The sequence below is a fragment of the Cylas formicarius genome, unplaced genomic scaffold (genome assembly GCF_029955315.1).
Source record: "Cylas formicarius isolate icCylForm1 unplaced genomic scaffold, icCylForm1.1 PGA_scaffold_7__23_contigs__length_41026272, whole genome shotgun sequence".
Classification (NCBI taxonomy): Eukaryota; Metazoa; Arthropoda; class Insecta; order Coleoptera; family Brentidae; genus Cylas; species Cylas formicarius.
The window spans coordinates 12,778,310-12,802,677 of record NW_026844352.1 but is presented as its reverse complement, the minus strand read 5'-3'; the positions used below and the strand labels follow the sequence as shown (position 1 = coordinate 12,802,677).

At 33.0% G+C, this 24,368-nt stretch overlaps 1 protein-coding gene across 1 annotated transcript in view; it reads left to right on the top strand.

The window, feature by feature from the left end:
- Positions 1-1,233: 1,233 nt before the first annotated feature.
- LOC132704695 (uncharacterized) overlaps positions 1,234-24,368 on the top strand; it is a 338,277-nt gene continuing 315,142 nt past the window's right edge. The window contains exon 1 of the mRNA XM_060674871.1: positions 1,234-1,362. The gene's annotated coding sequence lies outside the window, so the exon portion shown is untranslated. The remainder of the gene's footprint in view (positions 1,363-24,368) is intronic.

Below are 24,368 nucleotides of genomic sequence, written 5' to 3'. Positions count from 1 at the left end.
ACATTTTTTGTTCTAATTTAATTGAATATCGACATTGCTTTTGATTATGGAAATAGGAGAGGCCAATAAATAAAGGCGTCTTGAGAGGAAATTGAAATAGATATGGAGGAATATCGCTTAGAAAATGACAGTGATCATAATGACACTAACGAACCTGAAGAAGTTTTAATAATACACAAGTCAAATTTTACTCTTGAAAATGAAGAAAAATCGAAAACCTGTTCCTTGAACATCTAAAAGACATGTGTGAGAAACATTCGAATTTTTATATACAGATTTATTTATTAACAAGGACTGGTTGAAAATAAAAGTATTCGTTCAAACACAGGAAAAGTAATATTTTACGTTGAATTTAAAGTGTTTCAATACCGACATTGCTTTGCAATTGCGATTTTCATTAACCTTTTTATTTTGATTTGGAATTTGGTTTGCTTGTCTTTAAATCCATCTTGGACCGGGCGATATTTTATGTCTTACGCCACGAATTAGTATCAGATGCAACAAACACACTGAACTGAAATGAAATTTAAGTTTCGTATAGGAACAACTCTATTCTGAGGCATATGGATGAAAACCCGCTTTTATCTTTTATCTTTAAATACTCATCTAGAAATAGACTATGATTTTGCCAGATCTAAGAAGCAATAACTTGCGAAAATTAAAAATTGTATAGAGTATATATGAATTGGATATACTATTGCGTCCTGGCCCAACTAAAAATCCATAAATATCTTTAGAATCCCTTTAGATGGAACTAGTATATTTAAAAACTAGATCAAAAGAAGTAATCTCTATCTGTTTGATTTTATTGCGTCTGATAATCGGAAACAACGATGCCATGGACGCAATAAACAATGATATAAAAGTACGTGACAATGATAGCAGTATAAATATATGTATATGCATGGACATATTTTTTTTGTAATTATTTTTTTTACTAATATTATTATATTATAATTATTATTAACGCCATATAATTTACTGTCAGTGCAAAACTGGAACAATAATCCTTCTACTGTTGGCCGCCTGGTTACATCAACTTTATTCTTTGTCCTCGTCAAGTTTCCGAGCAATGTTAACGTCACGATAATAATAAACAAAGGTACGTCTGCGAAAACGCAACTGGATGCGCCCTCAAAACGTGCAGAAGTTGCCGCCAAGAGGGAAGGAAGGGATGGCGGGGAACCGACGCTAAGCATGGCATTGAAATTCGTTTTCACGCGAGTTTTCCACGAAGCGCGTCGCGGGAAACATCCCCCCCGCAGTTCGTAGTCGAATTTCCCGCCGAAAATTTTTCGCAACGCTTCAATTTGGACCGTGGTGAGGTCGCCGTAGCCTTTGCGTACAGCCGCGGTTTTAACGGTACGTACGTAAATATTTTTTTGTTGGACATTAGGTTACAGCTAATTTTGGTATAAGCATCGTCAAAATTGGCAAATGGAAATCAAGTTTCACTAAACTTTAGATCGTGATTGTTTGTTTTTAAACTAATCAAGTTCAAAACTGACGTTTCTTGAAGGTATTTTTTCGGATGGAAATTCCAGTTTTGGTTGACATAAAAATGGTAGAATTTTAACAGATGTTCGACATCGGTTATAGGCTTTTGCAGAAAAGCGTAAAAAATTAAAATGTGAAATTCTTCCCTTGTTTTTGATCCCTATTCTAGATAGGTTTCGTTTTAATTTTGAACACCTGCCATCTAACTTGATATATTTATGAGGGTATAAAGGGAAATGAATGACACTTTAATGACGGATCAATTAAAACATATTTTTCTACTCCCGTCTGTAAAATAGCTAATATCCCATCGATCTAGCGTGCGGGAAGCGTCACTTTGCCACGTCAACTTCATTTCCCATGATTTCGAGCCACTTCGGACATTACCGGGATTTTATCGCACGGATTTGGGAGCAATCGGATGTTTTCGGAGATATTTCCAACGCTTTGAATTTTGACGTTTGTCAATTGTGACGGTCATGTCAGTGAATGTATTCGTGTTGTTTTGCGAAAATGTACCCAAAAACTAACGGTCGTAGAAAAAGTATAGTATGCAACACGTTCGGTAAACTTTTTAACTCACTCGTTTATTAAAAACTCGCTCCGCTGCGCTTCGCTCTTGACAAATAAACTTGTGAGTCAAATGCCTTTTACCGCACTTGTTGCATAATATATTATTACGGTTGCTCAAATTAAAATAATAAATTATAATAAATAAAATTATTTTAAAGTATACAGGGACGCTGAGAAGGCGCGACGAATAAAACAAACATTTTTTAAATGAAACTCCCTATTTTAAAATTAATTGATTTTATTAATAATAATAATGTTTGCGACATTTTTATTCTTCTTTTCACTTCTTCATTTTTTTCTGAAAGGTGTTACAAAAACGTACAACTTTTATTCAGCTATAGCTATTTTCAAAACTGCGATTTATTTTAACTTTTCCAATATTTACCCATTTTTCTGTCTAAGGCTATTGCTATAATAATGGTTGAACATGACAAAAACTATTAGCCAACAGGGATCTGTTAAGATAAAAAAATGAACAGGAGAAATAACTTTGTTGGAGCAGTAGATAAAACAACAGACAGTTATTATGTTGGTGAAAATCACCAGCAAATTTTTAATTCGCAGAAAAATGAAATAATATTAAATAACTATTACTACAAATTAACTTATATCATTTTTAATTATTATTATGACATAATGAGAGTTGGATACACATGTTTTAATCTTTTTCTATTTTCTTGGACGTTCCTTAGCATAAACAGTGTTATCCTCCTGCGCGCGTCCCGAATCTTATTTTCCATATGTGGTGTTATAGGGCGATTCATATAAACACGATCTTTAACATATCCCCGCAAGAAAAATGTAGTGCTATTAAGTCACATGATCGAGGGGGCCTTCTGTTCCTGTGGGTAATGATTATTTATAAATTCTCGAATTTTTCGATGGCAATGCTGAAATCGCATTTTAAGTTAAGGAAATCATTCTACAACAAAGTGGTTCGCGAAAACAATATAGTCCAATAAGGTGTTTTATTCCACACCACACATTAAGTGATTTTGCTTTTGCACTTTCCGTAGCTAGAGTTGTCAACCTTTCAATAATAATGCATGTTATGACGATTAACTGCATCATTACTGCGAAAAACTTTATTTTATACAAAAATTTCATTCATAACGGTACAGACGTTTACCTTTGTTCAATGGAAGCCATGTGTTTTCTAGGACGTATCACATAAGTCATCTACTTGACGGCTGCTGGAAGTAAAATTTCCAATTCTTTTGCCTCATTGGTAGTATTCTGGTTTACCATTTTTCGTGTTCATATTCAATACTACCACTAACACCAAATCGTTCCATTAAACACTGAAGAGATTGTCTAGTATATACAATGCCATAACAATGTCATATTGTCATGGCAACTAATGATCCAAATGTATTCCTTTTTTCTGAACACCCTGTAGCATTTAATTCAAATTCCGCATATATCTGTTATGTCATCTTCAAGTAACGCTAATAGCAAATATGCGTGTCATTTACCTTTAAAAATATTGGCGCTATTTTATTTTTGCAAGAGTGAAAACATTTTTTTAGAAAAATTAAAGTATTGGAAAACATTAAAACATATTCACTACAACATAAAATTTAAAAATATAAAAGAATGTGTGTTATATTCGTGACACAGTTTTGAGCCAGCCTCTATACTTAAAATTAATTTAAAATTGTGCATCTTAACAATCTTTACAACTTTTTCATTTACCATCTTCTCATAACTTTTGAAACCAATGAGATAATGAAATTTACTCTATCGTTGACTCGGCCTGTACATTTGTTTAGTTTAAGACATCAACATTTACAGTTAAGCTGTTGTGTTCACAGTATTACAAATAACAAATGGCGACATTTACATCAGTGAAAATATGTTCCAATAATTCCGCACTATCGGAAATTAAAAAAGAAATTATTTTAAATGTACCGGGTGACTCACATAAGGTAACCTATATGCTTGTCTCGAAACCTGTAGTTATCAAGCTTTATTCAGCAAGACAGTGTTCATCTTATTATGTTCAATCTGTAATAAATGATCCAGGTCTACGTCAGCATTACAATATAACTCTGGTGCTGGACGAGACGTAATCCGAAGTATGGAGGCAAGGCATTGCAGAAAATGGTGGAAATATAGAAAACCAATTGTAAAATTCCTATCTTTAAAATATTGTACGGGGTATTTTAATTTCATCACTTTCTGCATATTTGCCCTTCCTTGAATAATTCATAATAAAACTATTTGTTTAAGTTTACGATATTGTCATTGTTTTTTCTCTTAGATAAACTTTTTAATATAGATTTTTTTGGAGGAATGCAATACTCAGTGTGCTACATTATTTCTTAAATGGAATGCGTACAAATTGAGAAAAATCAAATAATTCCATATTATATTACATATTTACCAATTTCAACCCTATACAACTCTAGACTCGAAAATCACGAAAATTAATTAAATCTAAGTCTGGTGCGTATATGTTTCATTTGCAAGTCAAATAGTTACCTACTATCATTTTTACCACTAAATCCAAAAACGTCATAAAATAGAGGGTGCAAGTAAATGATCTAAAACTTCTTCTTGATTTACTATTACAAGTTTTCAGAAAATTATATGGTCTCATGCGATTACTCGAATTTTACTGTACCAGAAACTGTCGACCGAAGGACTGAAGTTGGAAAGAGAAGTTCCCTCTTTGACGTCAGAAAAGAAATATCTACCCTAGATAAGATTTGATAGCTAGGAAACCTTTTTGAGCCACTTAAAAAAATATGGATATGGATTTTGCCCGTGAAAAGCATAATCATAAAGCAATTTTACTTTTATCTTGATGAGACGTGGATAATGGCGGCTATATAACACCAAAAAAAAAACAAAAATAGTATCAGTGCTTATCAAGGTTTCAAGAAGGCCTATCAACGGGAATTAAGGAACCTTCAAGAAAAGGAAAGAAATAATAAACACAATCCATGAATTGATCCAAACCAAGGTAAACCACTTGGTAAAAATAAAGAATTTTGCAATGTAATCAATGCAGTCGTTTTGCATAGATACTTGATGACTTCAGTGCGTCTTTCATTGGAATGCATTATTTTGATTACCCTACCTAAATTTTATTTTATTAATTGTGTTTATTTTATGCGTTATACTTATTTAAATGAGTTCTACCAAAACTGTCCATCATAATGGCGATAGGTGGTGTATACTTGTAGTATTCAACATCAAATGTGACAAAATATCACATGGTTTGTTAATGTTTGCTAATACGAATTTTCCAATAGCTTCAACAGTTTCGTATGTTATGAAGAGTGTATTGGTAAATATGTGAAAAACGAGTTTTTACAAATTTATAATTTTCTCAAATTGTGTAATCTGTTACCGTTACTGTTACTGTTCAGTAATATAGGCAACGACAAATTAATTATCTAGAAGAAAAAGAGGTGTTAATTACATGCTAATGTATGAAAAGAGTAATGTTTAAAGTTTAAAAATTTCTTTTCTTCAAAAATATTTGTCAATTTACTAATAAAGCTACGTTCTGTACCATATTTACTTAGTTTTGGTTAGTCACATACTCAAAAATAACAACTTACTCATCCAAATTGTGGTTATACTTGAAGATGACGCCAGACATCATCCCAAAACGTCTTTTGTAACAAAGTTTTCATTTTGCGATCCTTAAATTTAATTTAAAACTTGCAGAAAAACAGGAAAAATGCCACGAAAATTTAGATATCTGTTAGAAGCGCTTTTTGTAATAAAACCTTTATCGGAGACCAATTCTGTACGTGACCTAAATAGGCTTCAAACGGAATTTCCAGCAATATATTCAACTCTGATAACTCTAAACTCTATAACTCCGAATTTTTGGGACAATATATAACAACGGTTGATATCTCGGTTGATAAGTTTATCAAATTTTATTATCTGCAAAATAAATGTTTCTAACAGATCACAAATATTTGGGGCTTTGGTCGGCCAATCAGGATTCTCTGGGAATTTTCGATTCCCATTAATATGTTCAATCCATTATTCACAATATACGGAATAATAATTATAATAACAAAGCTCCTTATTAAATCAAGTTCGGTACACAATATATAAGGAACAATTACATGTACAGATGGAGTTTAATATTCTAGGAATGCTGACTATTCTTACACAACACTTATACGGTATACTAAAAAAAAGGAATATATTATATTATTGTGAGTAAGTTTACAATTGCTAGCGCAGTTTACATGAAAAGAGAGAAAAAGATATTAACAAAAAGAGAATTTAACATTTAAGTAATACCTTAAGAAATAAGTTTGTGGGCAGGTTGTAAGTACTAAAATGTATTGTCATGAGAAAAGATTATTTCGTCTTAAAGCAACACTTTCCGCAATCTATTATTGTTTAAGTTGCTTTTTGATTGCGAATATGTATGATGAGGCACAGCAATAAAAGTGTTTGTGAATTAATTATAGATTATTTCTAGAATGAATGGGAAGTTTTCGTAGATGGCGTAAAAAAATCATGACCACACGTTAAGCTGCAAATATTATTCGATAGGACTACGGAACAACTAAATAATGGAACTGTGATTTGACGAATAATTTGTGCATAACGCTTTAATGTAGGCTTTTTGAAAAACAGTGAATTTTCTAGTGAGTTATCTTACTAGCGAAGATCACAGAATGTTGGTCCAGATGAATCCCATTACTTCATATAAGAACTTGTAAAATGAAATTTTTAAAAAAGGCCAGGCTGAGTGATTGATTAGTTCTTAATAATTTTATTAAAAGCAAAAATCTTGTGCGGTGCTGAAAGAAAAAGTAGTTGGAGTGGCGAGTCTAATTACACCAACCAAAACTAATATAAAATTGTGTTTAAATACCTATGTTGCTTAGTAATGGGTCAGATTCTTTACGAGGTAAATTTAAGATATTAGCAATGTTCGTACATCGGTTTGCACCAAATGGTTTTAAAATGGTTCTTCTTGTGAGATAGACGCATATAACAGATTTGAACTTTCTGAATGGCATGGGCTGGACCTCCCTTAACTATATCCGCGGAATCAAAGACAAAACAAGGCTATCGTATTTAGTTTTAGCAGGCAGAAATTACCAACAATTTTGGATTCCTCCTGCGTCGGTTGTTGTTTCCCTTAAGTGTTCTATTACAAAATACACTTCAACAATACTCCAAAAGAAAATCAGTCTCAAAGCAACATCTGCCACCTTGATCCTTCCTGAACCTCAAAACAGTACCGACCACATATCAAAAATTCTAAAAAAATATAACGCCTTCGATCGGTCAAAGACAAAATTCTTTTTGAGACACCAGAAGTTTGTAACATTCCATGCATATGTGGCAAAAAGAGACAGGATGAAAAATGTTAACTAGGCTAAAAGAACATGAAAGAGCCTTAAGATTAAGATAAACTCATTAGCAGTTGTCGAACATCAAATCAATTCTTCTACCAATGAAAAATCCGAAAATCCTTCGAAATCTCCACCAATATGAGAATCAGCCGTCCGACATAACGTTCATGTCTTTTCTTTAACTCCGTCTCCCTCAAATAGTATATAAGCAGGTACAGAGTAGAATGCTTACTAGTTTCAGTCAGCAACCGACGAAAGAGGAATCCGGAAGATTTGTAAATAGTATTACAGGAAGAAATTATTGATGTGTGGCTAGAAAGAAAGATATTTGTTGAACACGACTATTAAATTCTTAGCCTCCTTAACAATAAATATATTTATATCATCAGCAGCCTTCTTCTCTTGTCCCCTATTCTGTGCTATTGGCTGTACTTTTTTTTAAAGATCATCGGTCCATCTGGTTTCCCTGTACCTCTTTTATTCATTCGAGGTCTCCACTCTAGTATTCTTCTCGCCGTCTTGTAGCCTCGCATCGGGTCCCGGCCCACTTTGCTCTTAGGTTTTATTATATATTTTATTATATCTTCCACTTCTATAACAAAGTTAGATTTAGTCCAACCACTGATATTTCTATTTTCCGTTACGTTCTTCGCAGTTTCATTCTTGAGGCTTGTGTGAGTGTTAGTGTTTCCGCTCCATAAGATAGAACGGACAAGGCGCACTGATTGAAAGCTTTCCTTTTAAGGACGATAGGTATGTCAACCTTGAAAATGCCTCATATCCCAATGGTTTTCTTCTAATCAGTTCCGCTGTTTGGCTGTCTCTAATTTCACTTCATGGTCCTATTTCTATTTGTTTCTTTCTCGCCTCTACTGGCTTGTTGTCCAAGTTATGTCCTTTATGCCCTGAGAAAATATCCGATATGAGCACTAAATCATCTGCAAAGCAGAATTGACTCAGACACTCACCATCAATATTTATACAATTTCTTCTCGTTACTTTCATGCTATTTCTTTCGATTATTTGTATTCTTTGACTTTTGATATTTCTTTGTTTGGCTATATTATTTTATGTTGGTTTGTATTCTTTATTCCTCTGAGTGTTCTTCTTTTTTTGGGCACATTTTTTATTGCATCGGTTATTGTGTCTCCTAGTTCGGATTATATTCCTTCTGTTCAATCATTTTGTCTCTTTCAATTTGCGTTGCCGCAATTTTTTTAATACACTACTTAATATTAAAAATCAATAAATGTATAAAAGTAGGTGCGTACACTTGATTGCTCTGTACGTAAATGGATGCAACCATATTAATTGCGATCGTAAAGATAATAATTAAAACTGGCGGTAACGACAGCGCTGGCGCGAATTTTATAGCCATCTAAATTTGCACCGCCATAAAAAATTCCTAATTTCTCTGCGGCAATTATCACCCCCTTAATTTCGCGGGCCAATTTGTTGCGAATTCAATTTTCGCTTGAACGATGTGCCGCATTAAATTCCTTAAGAAGCTTAAGCGACTTTAAAAATACGTTTTTGAATTGTTATTTTGCCCAGTCTGCTTAATTACGATATGATTCTTTGCGTTTGGATATCTCGAGGTCCGATGACTGTGGTATTGTTTTTTTTTCAACTAATTATTAAGCAGCAATAGTATTCGATGGTTATCAGGTTGAACAATAAACAAGATATGCTGCTTCCATAGCTGCACATTTTATAACTCACCCGATGCAGTTTTGTAATGTATCCATTTCAAGTATTGTTTCGAACTGTGGGTAATTTCTCACTATAAATTAATAACATAATCCAACAGTTGTATTTTCTTCAATAATCGGAAAACCATCAAATAATGGTATGGAACACATTAAATTACTAGAATAAGAAATATTAAACAAATAGAATGCACGTTTGTGGACATAGATTCGCACTTAATTACCACAGTTAGAATTTTTGGTTAGTTCAAATCTGTGTAACGAATAAAATCAAACTGTATGAGAAGGCAGTACTATCGATCAGAATCGAAGGTCGCTTCGTTTGAATTCGGATATTATCGCGAATTTTTAATACAGAAATTTGGCGCGAAGACAGAATACAACAACCAAGTTTATTGCTTTTATTTGATATTTTTAGGTTATGATTCACATATTTTTTTTTTAATAAAGTGACTATAGCTAGGGATTTTCAAGTGCCTCAATTAAAAACCGACACAAAACATCAGCCCAATATGTACAAATGAGAGCGATGTTTGATATAATACATTTTATTTAGGAGACCGGGCCTTATGTAGCCAGTTTTGAAATTAGGTATGTCCTTAATTTTGAAATTGTTATAGATTATTTTGCAAATTTAAAATGTATACGGAAGGAAGAAACGCCAAAGAACATTAAAAAATAAATAAATTGAGAAGTAAACGAATGTTCAAATAAGAGTATTGTAAGTTTTAGTTTTATATAAATATATATATATATATATATATATATATATATATATATATATATATATATATATATATATATATATATATATATATATATATATATATATATATATATATATATATATATATATATATATATCCGACATCCGACTGGAATCCTGCAGACGTTTCGCCAAAATCTCACTTGGCATCTTCAATGCTCGCGCTCCGAAAACACTTCGAAGTTTAAGTGCGGACACGTAAGAGTGACATGGACGCGCTGCCTCTGGGGGTGCCAAGTGATATTTTGGCGAAACGTCAGGCGAATGATCCTACTCCAGGGTCAAACAACGAACGGATGAACACCCGGATTACCACCAATACCAATACACACCAATACGAGCAATTTTGATATGCCCATTGTAGTAATTTTTTGGTTGTAAGCGAAATTTAAGAAAATTTGCTCATTCAGACACAAGAAATAAAGTGATTGTGAATCACAGAGTTTATTGGGGATTATCAACTACAGTTTGATCGAAATTTCATACAATATAATCTAAAGATTGCAGTTCAATTTAACATCATGAACTCAAAATTTTTGTAACTGGCGTGGTTAAGCGAATTAAGAGCAAAAGTTAGACTGGTTAAACCATATAACTATTAGAGATTTAGAGGCCCTCTATATGCCAACAATGCAAGAACTTATGAAGCAACTTGCGGCGTTTTTACGCAGTTTTTTATCAAAATATGCCTAGATCTCATTATATGTTCCGGAAAAACGAGTTAAGTGTAAGGAACTCGTTGTTTATGAAGAAGGTGGCGCAAACTGCAGGTTAGTGGGTGAAATGTCGAGGCATGGGTGGAAAATCATCACCTGCCTGCGGCGCAAAAATTTTTACCGAAGTTTTATCACTATATTATCTAATAGCTATTATGGGTTAAACCTTGACCTATTGGATGATGATTTGGAACATATAATTTTACAAATAGTGAATTGTCGTGTGACTTAGTGAAGCAAGAAGCTTTTGCAACGCTGTAAGAAAAAATAGTTGCACTGGTAAGTCACTTTCTTTTGTAATTCGGATTGATTAAGCTATTGGTTAACCAATGGTGTTAAATTTCTAAAATTAGCAATGTTGCAATGTGCATCAAAACTTAATCAGTAACCTTATGTCGTGTTAGTGGACAAAGCAATAAGAGGTCTTAATCAGTCTTTTCAAATGGCAAGCATTGAACTAATGGTGGTGAAATTTTGTTAACGCCAATAATGGAGCAAATTATTCTTTGGTGCTTTATGTAATTAGCGCCAATCCTGCACTTTACGTATTTAGTACATGGGGTCATAGATACCAAAAGTGTTAGTTGGCGCAACCATAGTTCTTTATAGAATTTTTCACCCATCATTGCCAAATATTCAATTATCATTTCCCAGATCCTACTTTCTGCTCGCAATTTTTGGTGTTTTATTTTTATTTTATGACTGCTCGTGGACCTGTACCTACAATTATTATTGTCGATCGACAGGCAATTTTAAATTGGACCCTTCAAGACGTATATTAGTTTTAAATCATATTGATGATGAGGCGTCAATTTGGGAATAGTAGACAGTGTGGCTGCAATATCATATGTACTTCATAAAGAGGACCGACCTAACGTACAAGTGGAAGAATTTTTTTTCGCTCGAAGCCATCTCCTTTTAAGACATACCCTCCCTAATATATACTTATTGGGCCTTCCTTTGCCGCAACATTTAATATCGAACATGGTTATTGAAGGTCTCAAAGAGATTAGACATTTTTTTTTAATTTTAATAATATTTGTATTAACTTTAAGAAATTTTTATTTTATTTTATAGAATATCTGCTGATACATATGCTACTGTCGTAAGTGATACTGTTTTCATGATAATGTTGACGTGTCAACAACTATTTTGGCATATAATGCTGCTATCGTTGTTACGTTGTTAGAATAATAAAATAAAATATTACCCTTAAAAGTTGTGCATTTTATAATTGCAGATTTTGAAATCATTGCGAAATTTTCTCGGAATGGAGATTTTACATGAAACATGAACATAAAAATATTTTATATTGGCATGTAAATGAGCAATTAATTTGCCATTTAAAAGTACCAAACTATGGTATATCTATTTTTACTGGTTTTCGCGCAAAAAACCAAAACATTGCAATTAAAGCGAATTAAAGTAAGCACATTTCATCTGGATGGCAGGTTCTGGCCGGCCATGGTATTGTTTTTTGTAAACAAATTTGTCTTTGACATACATAAGCTCAATATGGGGTTATTAGCATTTTCAAATGAGTAATTGTAATAGTCAAACTAAAAGGAAATATATCTGCCATCAAAAATTTAAGATATATAGAAACTGTTATACACAAAACTAATGTTAAAGACTATTAAACGGCTTCACAACATTGGAAGCTGTTGCCCTTTGAATTTCGTTTGGATGAAGTTGTTGAAAAGCCTATCTGACACGGGGTTCCAAATCTTCTATTGTTACAACTGGAGTTTTATACGTACTTTCTTTAATGGCGCCCCGAAGGTGTAATATCTGGCAAACGCGGTGGCCAATTCCATGGACCTAGACGCCTAGAACCCTGTATAACCACTTTTTTTTTATTATATCGAATAAATATAGCAGCTTGGCAACACTATCCAGATGGATGGTATTTAGGGAACACCGTCAAAATTTTCCCATCTAATAAATACGTAAGCTGCAAGAGTACCTGATTAGCAATGCACTTGCATAATTCAGAAATCCTTTCAAGGGTTAGTAGTTATAAGTTTTTTCGTTAAACTTTATATTTGGTTGCTAACACTAATATTAATACAAATAATTTTTTGCTTCTAGAATTTGAGATTAGTAATTGTTTTGTAGTCTTAATAAAACAAATATTAAGTTCATTGAAATGGTTTTTTTCATATTAAACGCGGGGTTACACGATTTGGCAACCCCACGGCAAACCTTATTGCCTGGTTTATCGCTGTCATTATTTCAACAATAAACCGCATATGAACCAATATTGTGGAACATTCCGAAGCAACTCTGACATTATTCATCCCTCTCTCTGTTTTTATTCATTTCCGGAATTTTGTGTCCCATGTAAGACCAAAGTCGAATATTGTCCCTAAATATTTAAAGTAATTAACATGATCCCTTCCGAGTATAAGTCTTCCCTGACTAGTTATGAGATTTCTCAGAAATCTTGCCGGGTTTGTCGAATAACACTGCATCCGATTTCTCGGAATTTATGTTTAGATCTAAATATTCAAACCCCCCCCATGTGGAGAGAAGTGCAAATGCAAAAGATGTAAAAGTATCTGTTTGCGATTCCGATGAGTGACCCGTGCGCTCGTTGTTGCACTCGATAAATCAATACCCAAATTTCTTGATAAACGATTTTTTTTAATTGATGAAAAAAAATTACATTTTCTAAAGAAAACAAAGGACTAACATTCTTTAAATTAAGTACATAGCCCGGTAGATGAATGCTGACTCTAGCTCTTTTTCGCAACTTCTTGCCAGAGAGACTCATCGAACTGTTTCAAACTGTTTTGACCGGTTTGGACCGGCATCGGATCAAAGCATTCCAGGGGCCGGCGGCCTACGATGCCCTCGCGAAGCCGGGTCACGCGCCTACTATGTTGCGTTGTAATACCGAACAGTATCTTAATCACTGAGTCTGTTTTGAACCCTTTAAGCATGGTTCTAAAAATTTCTTTTAGCATGCTTTACCATTTGAAATTGGCATCGCTAGTTTATGGAAGTTGTCAGGAAATCAGCATTGCTGTTTCTAGTAGGATATTTCTGCGGTAATTACCATCAATTAAATCATTATCAATTAATACTGAATGGAGGCAAAATAATCAGTAATATCATTGTAAACATATAAGCAAGAATGCATTCCATTTTTGTGAGAAAAGTTGCTTTTTGAATGTAAAAAGATATTTTTGAATATTGCTTTTACAAAAACTGATTGCAAAAATGCCATAGTGAAGTTGGCAAAGCGTTTGGCGGTTTGAATTCGTAAGTATATTTAATCTGCATGCAAATAAATCGATTAAGTGTTTTTAAGGCGAGTGTTCTTATTCTCTTGTGTGTATTTGTGCTATTGTACATTGTTTGTTTAGTTTCTTGCCATATTTGCATCCCAACATCAATTTTATGAATGTATTATATTATATATGAAGTAATTTATTCTCGAATGGACCAAATTACTGAATATATTCCGAAACTTAGTTTAGAAGGAAGCGACTCTTAAACAACAAAGAGATAATAAATAAATGTAAAAATTTAGAAGTATCTCTGCTAAATTACACGCTCGGTTAACTGAAAGTAAAACACGCTTTCACGAATAGTAGATAGATAATATCAGTACCCAATGAACATGAGGAAATTGTTTAATCAGTCAGAATTGAGGATTTCATCAACACAGTTGGTTGCCTGTGCAAGAGACGTGAAAACTATTAGGACCAAAAATTACAAGCAATTTTATTTACATAACATCATACAGGGAGTTTTTATGTGTTATTGTAAACATGTTTCCGAAATTAATTGCCAAAAAGTCTGAACGACCTTGTAAACGTAACAGTTTCTGTGAAAAATATTATAGAAAAAGAGATGGAAATGCGAAAACAATTTATAGCTTCTGCTTTCGAGAACGATCCAAAAATTGAGAAAGTCGAAGCGAATACGATAAAAAGGCACGACTTATATTAACAATCGGTCGTATTTTTCGACGGAGCAATCGACATAAAAGCGTCTACAATAACTTTATCTTCCGTTTGACGTGTACGCGTGAATTCTAAATCGCAGGAAAATCTTGCACAAAAGCATTCGACTGAAAAAATCTCCGGCACAAAGGTAACGTTATTTGGTAAAAAGGAGGCCTTTCAAAATAGCCTTGCGTCATTCAAATTTTGCATTTCAGAATGGGACTACAAAGGTATATTTCCATCCAAGATTCGCCGCAATCTATCGAGACGTCGATTTGAAGCGAGCAGATTTTCGAATTGCGCGACATTTTAGCCTATGTTAAGTCAAAACAGAATGTAATTACTTGCAAATAGATAGGGGAGACTGCGGGTGGTTATGAGAGAGGAAAGTTATATGACTTTTTCCAATTTTCAGCCATTTTGAAAATAATAATAAATAATAAAAATAATAAATCTCTCTTTCTCTGATTCGGATACGAACCGTATTATGGTACATTTTTCGAATCAAATGCATTGGCGTATTTAGATTTATTCTATGAGTCTCAGTTTCCTAAAAAATGAATCCATAGTGGACTACTTCCTTAGAAAATGTTCATATTAAGATCTTTTCAATCATGCACGGTTGTTGGTATCTGGCTTAAAAAAATGGCCGAGATATAATGCATTTTTGGTTCATGTATAAATACACCCTTGTAAAATCTTTGTTTATGGTTCGATTTTGTAATTTTCGTTTTGTTGGATAGATCTCTCAAACATGCATTAAAACCTTGTTTTGTTTATAGCTTCAACGTACGGCCATGGCCAATTGAGACTATTTAACAAAAGAGAGAAAAGAGAAAAGTACTATTAGATATTTTTTTAAAGAATAACTTATCAACGAATCATTTTTCAGGAGTTCTCAGACCCCAGCTATACCAATTTCTATCGTGTTTCAATATAGGTTGTAGGAAATATCTTTTTTTACGGTTTGATATTGATAATTTTTGTTGTTGTACAGATCTCTCAAGCGCACATTAATATTCAACATTTATGTTGCTATTTTGTTATATCAAATATCTAGAATGGCTAGTCGGGCTTTCGGATTCTTATTCAGGACTACCTAAAACCTAACTCTGCTAATTTCTCTGAATACAGGGAGCTCGAAATATTGCGGTCACTTTGCTTAAGCGCTGTAGAATGTTTGTTTATGGTTCAATTTTGATAATTCTTCTTTTTTCTTTGGATAAATCTTATTAAAGGCCCTAACTAGACCAATAACCAACGTTTTTAATCTTTTAAAAAAATAATTATTTACCTTCTAAATAACGATTGTTTATTTTTTATATATATTTCATATATTTTGAAGAGTCTTGACGAATTTACAGTTACTTTAATTTAAGCAACGGAACAAAAAAATGAGAAGACAAAATAATAAAATTTAACCTATACAATAAATTCGTAGCAGAATAAAAACTGTTGATTAGTTTTGATATGTACTGAAATAAAGTGCCTCTGCGTTTATGTTCAGCAATTACTTACTAAATGAATTTAAACTGCTAAGTGCACCGAAAGCTTAAGTTTGGCCTCTAAAGCTATGTATGACAAAATACAATATCCAATACAGATTAAAGGTGAAGTCTTTAATTGACATTGACAGCTACATCCACAGAAATCATACACATAAACCACGAAACATGGCATAGGCCACAGTCAACTATGATTGCAAGATAAAATCAGAACATGCTATGCATTCTTAAGAAAAAGGAAAATTATAGACAAAAAAATCTGAGTACGCCACCGCATTTGACTCAAAACATACTCCCTCAAATAACGTTTCTGAGAAAACACATATTAATGATCTTTGAAAAACATATTTTTTAAAACGTTAGAAATATTTAAATATTTGCAATTCACATGCGTTTTTTCCAGAGGATAATATTTAAAGAAAATATTGTTTGACATCTAAATAATAATCAAGCAACGAGAGTATAGACGAACATGAGAAAGAAAACAATCTCTGTTACTAGTTTTTTTCTAGTATCAAATTTGCCTCACTGTTCTATGATCACGTTGGCGCCATTCTAGTTTATCACCTTCACCGACTTCTTTTTCTTCTTCTTTTCCGTTTTGAAGGTTGGCAATTCTTTTTTTTTTGAGACCGCAGCTGCATTTCGTGGTTACTGCATCCAAACCACTCCGTCCTACGGTCCTTGGATTCTGACCTGCATATTGATTTGTAGTATGTACATCGGTTTTCTTCTGTTAATTGTATCTACAAGTTTTGTTTTCTAATGCATGCAGCTAATCACTTCCACGTTGTTTACTTTCTCTACCCATCAAATCTGCAAATGTGCTTCTGACGGGCTTAATTCGGATTCGTATTTCTTGAGAGGAGCCATTGTAACAGCTGCCCTGCATAGCTGCATTGATGTCTTCCCTTACATTTTTGAGCCAATAAAATACTTATATGGTTCTAAAAATATTTTAAACAAATTGTTAAGTCCGATAGTTCGATAGTTTTATCTTCTTTCAACCACTGTAACGTTGTCTGTGGCCCCTGTCTCACAGCTGCTACCTCAAAACACATAATCGCATGGACGTTTAAAATCCTGCTTAAGCCTTCACGTCACACCTCTCGAATTTTTAGAAGATCCTTTACAAATGACATTGCTAAAGCATTGCATTGGATCAGTCTCTTAATTACTATGGAATACATTTTCCACATCATCCGCATCAAGTGCAAGATCGTTAAATAATTTACACTATAAACGATTCGTTACATGTATGTTCCTTCTATTTGCTAAAATTTTACTATTTTTTGGTTTTTTATGTGTATCTTATCTGCCTAGTGCTGTTATTTTTTTAAGCATGGGTTTAAAAAAAGTTATTATTAATATTATTAATATTTGACTCCTTCTGCCCTTGAACTTTCCTTCCATAATATTTTGTAGCATCATCGCATCGCAAATTATTCTAACTAACTTTTTTCTTATTGAAGTGTCCATTATTTCTTTCAGTTTCTGAGACCTTTGTCGCAGTTCTAAGTTGGAAACCCTGTCAGTCCATGACATTCTTATCATTCGCCCATAACACCATCTTTCGAAAGCCCTTATACTGTCCATATCTGCCTTTTGAAGTGACCATGCTTCTGATTCTCAAAGTAATGTTGAAAAACGCAACATCAAAGCATTCTTATCCTTAATTCAAAATTTGTGTCTTTGTTGCAAAGATTTTTTGTTGATTTTTATAAATCATGAGACTGCTTCAATGTTGCATGTTCCTACGGATTTGTATTTTCTTACTCTTTCTATTGTTGTGTTGTGTATAGCAATGATTCCATTAAAAATTGTCTTCTTTTTTTAAGTTTATGTTTAATCCATATCAGAATCGATATAATTTTTGCAGAAAGGTTTGGAAATATTTTAGCTTGTCTCTATTTGTAATGTTGTCATCAGCATAACGTAAGCTATTCACATACTATATACATTTTAGAGCAGCGTAGAAAGAAGACAACCCTGACGTACGCCTCGCAGAATCTCTACTGCATCTGTGAGCTGATCTTCAATTTTAACTCTCACTCTTTGGATCCATTAGAGATTTGCTATAATTCTGATGTCCCAACTATCAATATTCTTGTCTTGTAACGTTTTTATAAGTTTTTGATGACGAATCCTTTCTAAGGCTTTTTCGAAATCAACAAAGGAAACGTAAACGTTTTGATTCATGTCGAGACATCGTGCGGTAATATCCTGGAAATGTCCGAAGTGGCTCGGATCCGTGGGAAACGAAGCTAACGTGGTAAAGTGACACTTCTCGCATGCTAGATCTTTGTGTAATTGGGCACTTTACAGACGGTAGTAGAAAAACATGTGTATACTGAATATTGAATATTTTAAATCAAAAGTGTTTAGGGAATTAGGAAAAATTAATATTTTGAATTAGAAAAAAGGCAAATTAATGAAAATATCCTAAGTAATGTTTGGGAAAGGCTTTTTTCTAGTCCCGTCTGTAAAATACCTAATTACCCACCGATCTAGCGTGCGCGAAGCGTCACTTTACCACGTCAGTTTCGTTTCCCATGAATCCGAGCCACTTCGGACATTTCCGGGATTTTACCGCACGGATTTGGGAGCAATCGGATGTTTTCGGAGATATTTCCCAGGCTTTGAATTTTGACGTTTGGCAGTTCTGACGGTCATGTCAGTGAATGTATTCGTGTTGTTTTATGAAAATATACCCAAAAACTAACGGTCGTAGAAAAAGTATAGTATGCAACACGTTCGGTAAACTTTTTAACTCACTCGTTTGTTAAACACTCGCTCCGCTCGCGTCAAATAAACTCGTGAGTCAAATGCCGTTTACCGCACTTGTTGCATAATATACTATTAAACAGATTATCGTATTCCCAAGAATTCAATGGTAGCCATTTTTAACACCTAATAAAATAATTTCTTTGGTATGCCCTTTCTATATTTTTTTCTCAATTTTACTGACTGTGGGTCTTGGGACGGGTCTTTCTGGATATTTCGCGTTAAGCAAATTACAAACTTCTTCCTCAGTTCTCGTTTTGTCTCGATATCCAATAAAAATTAAAATTTCAGTTCTCTCGGTTTCATTTAGGTGCGCCATATTCACTTTCTTTACCAACAGAAATGTAATTGTGACAAATTAAGAACTTTACTGGTACCTGTTAATTTTTCAAAATTAAATTTCCGTTTTATATTTTGATTTTAGTTTGACACTGAACTCGGAAATTGATTCAACAAAATTGTGTTCCATTAAAAAGAAGACCTTGACCCACCCTTTATGTTTTCCGTTTACTGCAAAAATGCACGAGGAAAAATTATGTGCGAGCATTTTTGTTGAAATCCGTTCACTGCTTAGGAATCATACAAATATATAAGCATCGAGAACCCTGTATAAAATGATGTAGATGTATTATGCATAGATTTGTGATATCCATTATAACTTATTTCTCAAACACAAGCTCAAAATAAAATCACATTTCCTGGAGAAAATTACCAAGTTCTCGTGTAAACAAAGGTCGGTTTTATTAATTGACAGGGCCGCGGTATAGGTAGGCTTTTTCCGTTCTATGCTTGTTTTAGCAACGAACATTTCCTTTTTAATTTTCCAAGGGGATTCGCTTTTGTACAAGGACACATAATCCATCTAACAATTTGTTGACCGTTTTTTCTATTTCGAGGTGGTCGGAGTTTACCTTGTATGATATCTGTGGCGCGTTAGAATAAAAAAAATCAGTTAATACAGGAGGTGAGAAAAATATACAGGTTTTATCCAAACGTTAGCATAACAAATTGCTTAACCCTTCCATATTTTATTCAAAGCTGTTTCCTGGTCCGCCCATTTCTATTCAGCTTCCGAATTTCTCAAGCTACTGCATATTTCATAGGGCGTTTCATCAGTTCCTTTTGTTCGTCGGTGTTTAATTCAGCAATAGGATCAAAGATAATCTTAAAGCTTTGAGAGTCGAGTTGGATTTGGAGTTGGGAACTGTTCTAATCAAGTAATCAATGCTAACCAAAAAATAACCAAAAATAACCATGTTCTTAAATTACGTTGAATTAAATGCTTCACTTTACGAACCCTGCCTCAGTGAAGTTGGTCCAACGCCAATAAACATGATATTTGTTAATTATATGTGTACAAATACAAATTTTATTTCAAATATATTTTTATTAAATGTTTATGGGAAACTGATAATTGTAGGGTAATATACATAATTGGCGCAATATATCATTTTATGTTCTCAAGAAGCCAATTTTAACCTTTAAATCAACTTTCAATGCATTGGTGTTGTTGTTACCAATTTAAAATGGTTCGTGAGAAAGCTACTTCTGGTAAAATAAGGAAATGCTTCCCACGTCTCTAACAGTGTTAACAAATCGAGGTATACAGCTCGTAATAGTCAATTGCACAAAACAACTGGATCTGTGGGTCAGAAATCCAGAAATGGACGTTTGCCGCTTTATTAATAAATTTTCCAACTTAACGGCCTTAAACGGATTATTAATGAGAACAATATGAACAAATCACAAAAAACAATGGAATCAGACAACCTCGAAAAAGTTTTAAGAGCAACTTGTTGTGACAAGCTCTGTGGAGCTATCCCAATTATTTAAAAATTGGAATGTAAGCTTATTAATTTATTATTATTCGTTATTAATTCGGTATTTTTAGACAAAAAGAAGTCCTTGCTGACAAACATTCCGAAGAAAAACAGACTAGCGTGGGCCAAAGAGCTCCAATTATGATCTCCGAACCAATGGAAGTAAATTATTTAGAGCGATGAATCCAGATTTGAAGGATGCCTGGTGATCTTAGGAGTCATGTGTTAAGAACTATAGCTGGAACATTTTAGAATGACTTTCTGGAAAGTTAAGTGACCGGTTTTTGTTTTAAATTGCACATTCATGTCAGCAAGTGAAGTGTATAGAAGTATTATGAATGCAAATTTTAAATTGACAGAAAAGTAAATAATATTAAATAACTGTTATATACTGTTTTTTTTTTCATCTATTCTGGTTTTGTAGGGCGATTCAGATAAATGATGTTCGTTAACATATCCCCACAAAAAGAAATTTAGGGGTGATCCATTTCTGTAAGTAATGATTATCATAAAATTTTCGAACTTTTCGATGTTAATGCAGAGGAGCTCCATCTTGTTGAAATCGCAAGAAGTTCAGGTAACTCATTCTGTAAAAAGTTTAAATATGTGAAAGAAATTATGGTCCAATAACTTTAAAGTGTTTTATTTTACACCACATATTAAGTGGCCAATTGTTTTGGTTTTGCCCTTCTCGTGTCTAGAATGGATAGACTGTTGAATAATAACGCATGTTATGACGATTAACTGCTACATTACTGCGAAAAATAGCTTTATCGGAAAATTTTATTTTATACAAAAATTTGGATCGTACTCTATTGCTTCATTTATAAATGTGCTGAAGTTTACCCTTTGTTCAAAATTACGGTCTGGAAGTTCTTCGTTTAGTTTAGTTTAGTTCTGGTGGTGCTATTAACGGTAGATTGGGATTTATCACATAAGAAAATAATCCATAACTACCTATTTTATTCATTGATAGATTTCTCTCGACGAAGTATATCAAAATGGTGAAGAAATATAGAATTTGATAATATTATGAAACTCTAGTTGAAACATAAAAATTTTTTCATTGTTTCTTTCGATAAATTTCTTTTGAGGAAGTATAACAAATTGGTGAAGATGTATAAAAATCCGCCGAAGAGGATTACGCACATCTACATTTCAACTCCTGAAACAATTTTTCTAGGGGAAAGAAAAAATTGCAACAGAAAAGCATCCCTATGTACCCCCTTTCAAAAAACTTCTCTTGAGGGGGTAAAACAAAATGTTGAAAAAGTCTAAGAGTTGGCGAAGAAGTTGGGTTGTGGGTTATATTTACTCACATGCACCTAAACTCTTGATGGAATTTTTCTAGAAGAAATTTAAGAATTCTTCTGAAGAATTTTTCTTGAGTGAGTACAACAAAATTGAGTAGAAGTATAAAAATTGCTAATTATCTTGTCTTGTCAATGAGCCAATAAATATTTATTAATTATAAGCGCAATCTGATAGGAACAACACTTTTTGGAAAATTCTTGTTTATGAACAGATATAGTTAATAAATGTTGTCTACGAATATTTATATTGTGAACATCCATACGATATGTCAGTTTTTCATGAAGATAGGGAGGACATTTTGACTGACTTATTTTGTAATAAAGACATACCGAATGCAAAGCACGTTAGCCTTATACAAGAATTTTTGACTTTTTTAATGTCAACGGAATCCAGAAATGATCCATATATTGTATCAACAAAATTAAAATGTGATAGTATTAAAGTTTTACACAGAATAGACTTAGTTTTTTGAGATAATGAATGTCGGTAAGATTTCGGTTTCCTCTTTCCGTTTTCATATTCGGTAGTATCAAACAGCATCAAACCGTTCAATTAAACACTGAAGAGATTGTCTAGTTGGTATACGTCTATAAGGGTACTTAGAAGAATTTCAAAACGAATTCAAAACAAAATTTAAAAATAGGATGTTACATTTAAGAAAATGTGTGGCTTAGTCGTCACACATTTTTAAGTCACTCTGGCCTGTATACTTTACAACAATATTAAATTGTGCATCCTACCAATCTTACAACTATTGAAACCAATCGTTGACTCCACTCTACAATGATGCTAAAACTCCAATCGAATCCTGCAAGAACCGCTTCTGGAATTGCGAAATTTGGGACACTTTTACACCAGACGGCTGCTGAACATTAATTGACCTCATGTCTAGACGTATTAAAGTAGTAATCAGTCGAAACGGTAGGCGATGTGACGCAGCGGTTATTTGCTGCTATTTGATTTCGTTGATTTTTATTAATCGACAATTTTTCATATTGTAAAATTTTTTTCTGTTACAAAAAAATGTTGTATTTTGCCCTAATATTAAATAATAATATCGTATCTTATCAGAACTACATTTTAGTTTTTGAAACATTTAATAAAAAATCGTATTTTTGATAGTTGGAGTCAACTTCACTGAGACAGTGCTTTTGACCAAACTAGGCATCAGATTTGCTAGTACAATTAACTACACAGTTAACGAACACACTTAAATCTATTCGGGGAGACTGGAACCTGTGATGGAAGATCAACAAACTTACGTTACATTATAGATTTTTTTAAAATTCGGAACGCTGCCATTATTTTTTCTGCATAATCTTACGGGTTTACAACATTTTCAACTTACTATTATTCTAAGAAAATAAAAGTTGCTGTTTGATTGTCCAAATTCGTGACATTTTTGAAATAATTAATATTTTACGGAGTGTGTCACGGTTGATGGAACATGAGACTTTGATCATATAAGCTTTTGAATCTCCTTGACCTAAAATATCAGTCTCGCAATGTTGCCGGTTATAGCGACAAGCCGCAACAGCTTTGATTTTTATATGGGATATATCATTTTTATTTTTCGATCCGCTGTTACTTTATGATCGTTTTTCCGAAATATATCGTCATACCCTATATCGATTTTCACGATATTTATTAATTCCCTAATCTCAATTTCAATAGATGTATTATGACATTTCATTCGTTTTTTTTTATTGCTTTTATTTCGAAAACTTTACAATTTGGGAATAGGAATTTGATATATAAATTGAAAGTTCTTTTCATTTTTTCTTTTTATTTTTTATCAGAATATTTGAATGCCAATACTGCATTTGGCAAAACGACTTTTCGCTAAGGCAGTAAACCATAAATTTCTAATATCCTGTGCACTGCAGGATGTTACTCAAAGAAAACCATGTATTTCAATTGATGTTTGTTTCAGCCCAAATATATAGAAAATAATTAATATATAGATGATAGAGAAACATTTAACAAAAATTTATCAGATATTGATAGCGGAGAGAAAATGTGAAATATAAAATTTCCAAAATTTAAAACTGACGATACTTTTCGATACAGCCGGCAACACTGTCATAGTGAGAATATTTTAGATCGATAGAAGAGCATTAAAAACCTACCTGATCAAATTTTAAACAAATTCGTTTTTCTAGCGTTTGATCAACCGCGAGACACCCTGTATAAAGAATTAACTTTTGCGTTTAAATGATTTAATGGTTTGCTTATGATTCTAGTAATTTCTCAAACACGTAACACTTTATCATTCTTACAATTTGTGATGCGAATATGCACGCAAAATCTTAAAAAAAAATTAATGAATAATTATACTTTTGTATTAACGGAAATCGATTATCATCTCATTTAATCGTCGTTG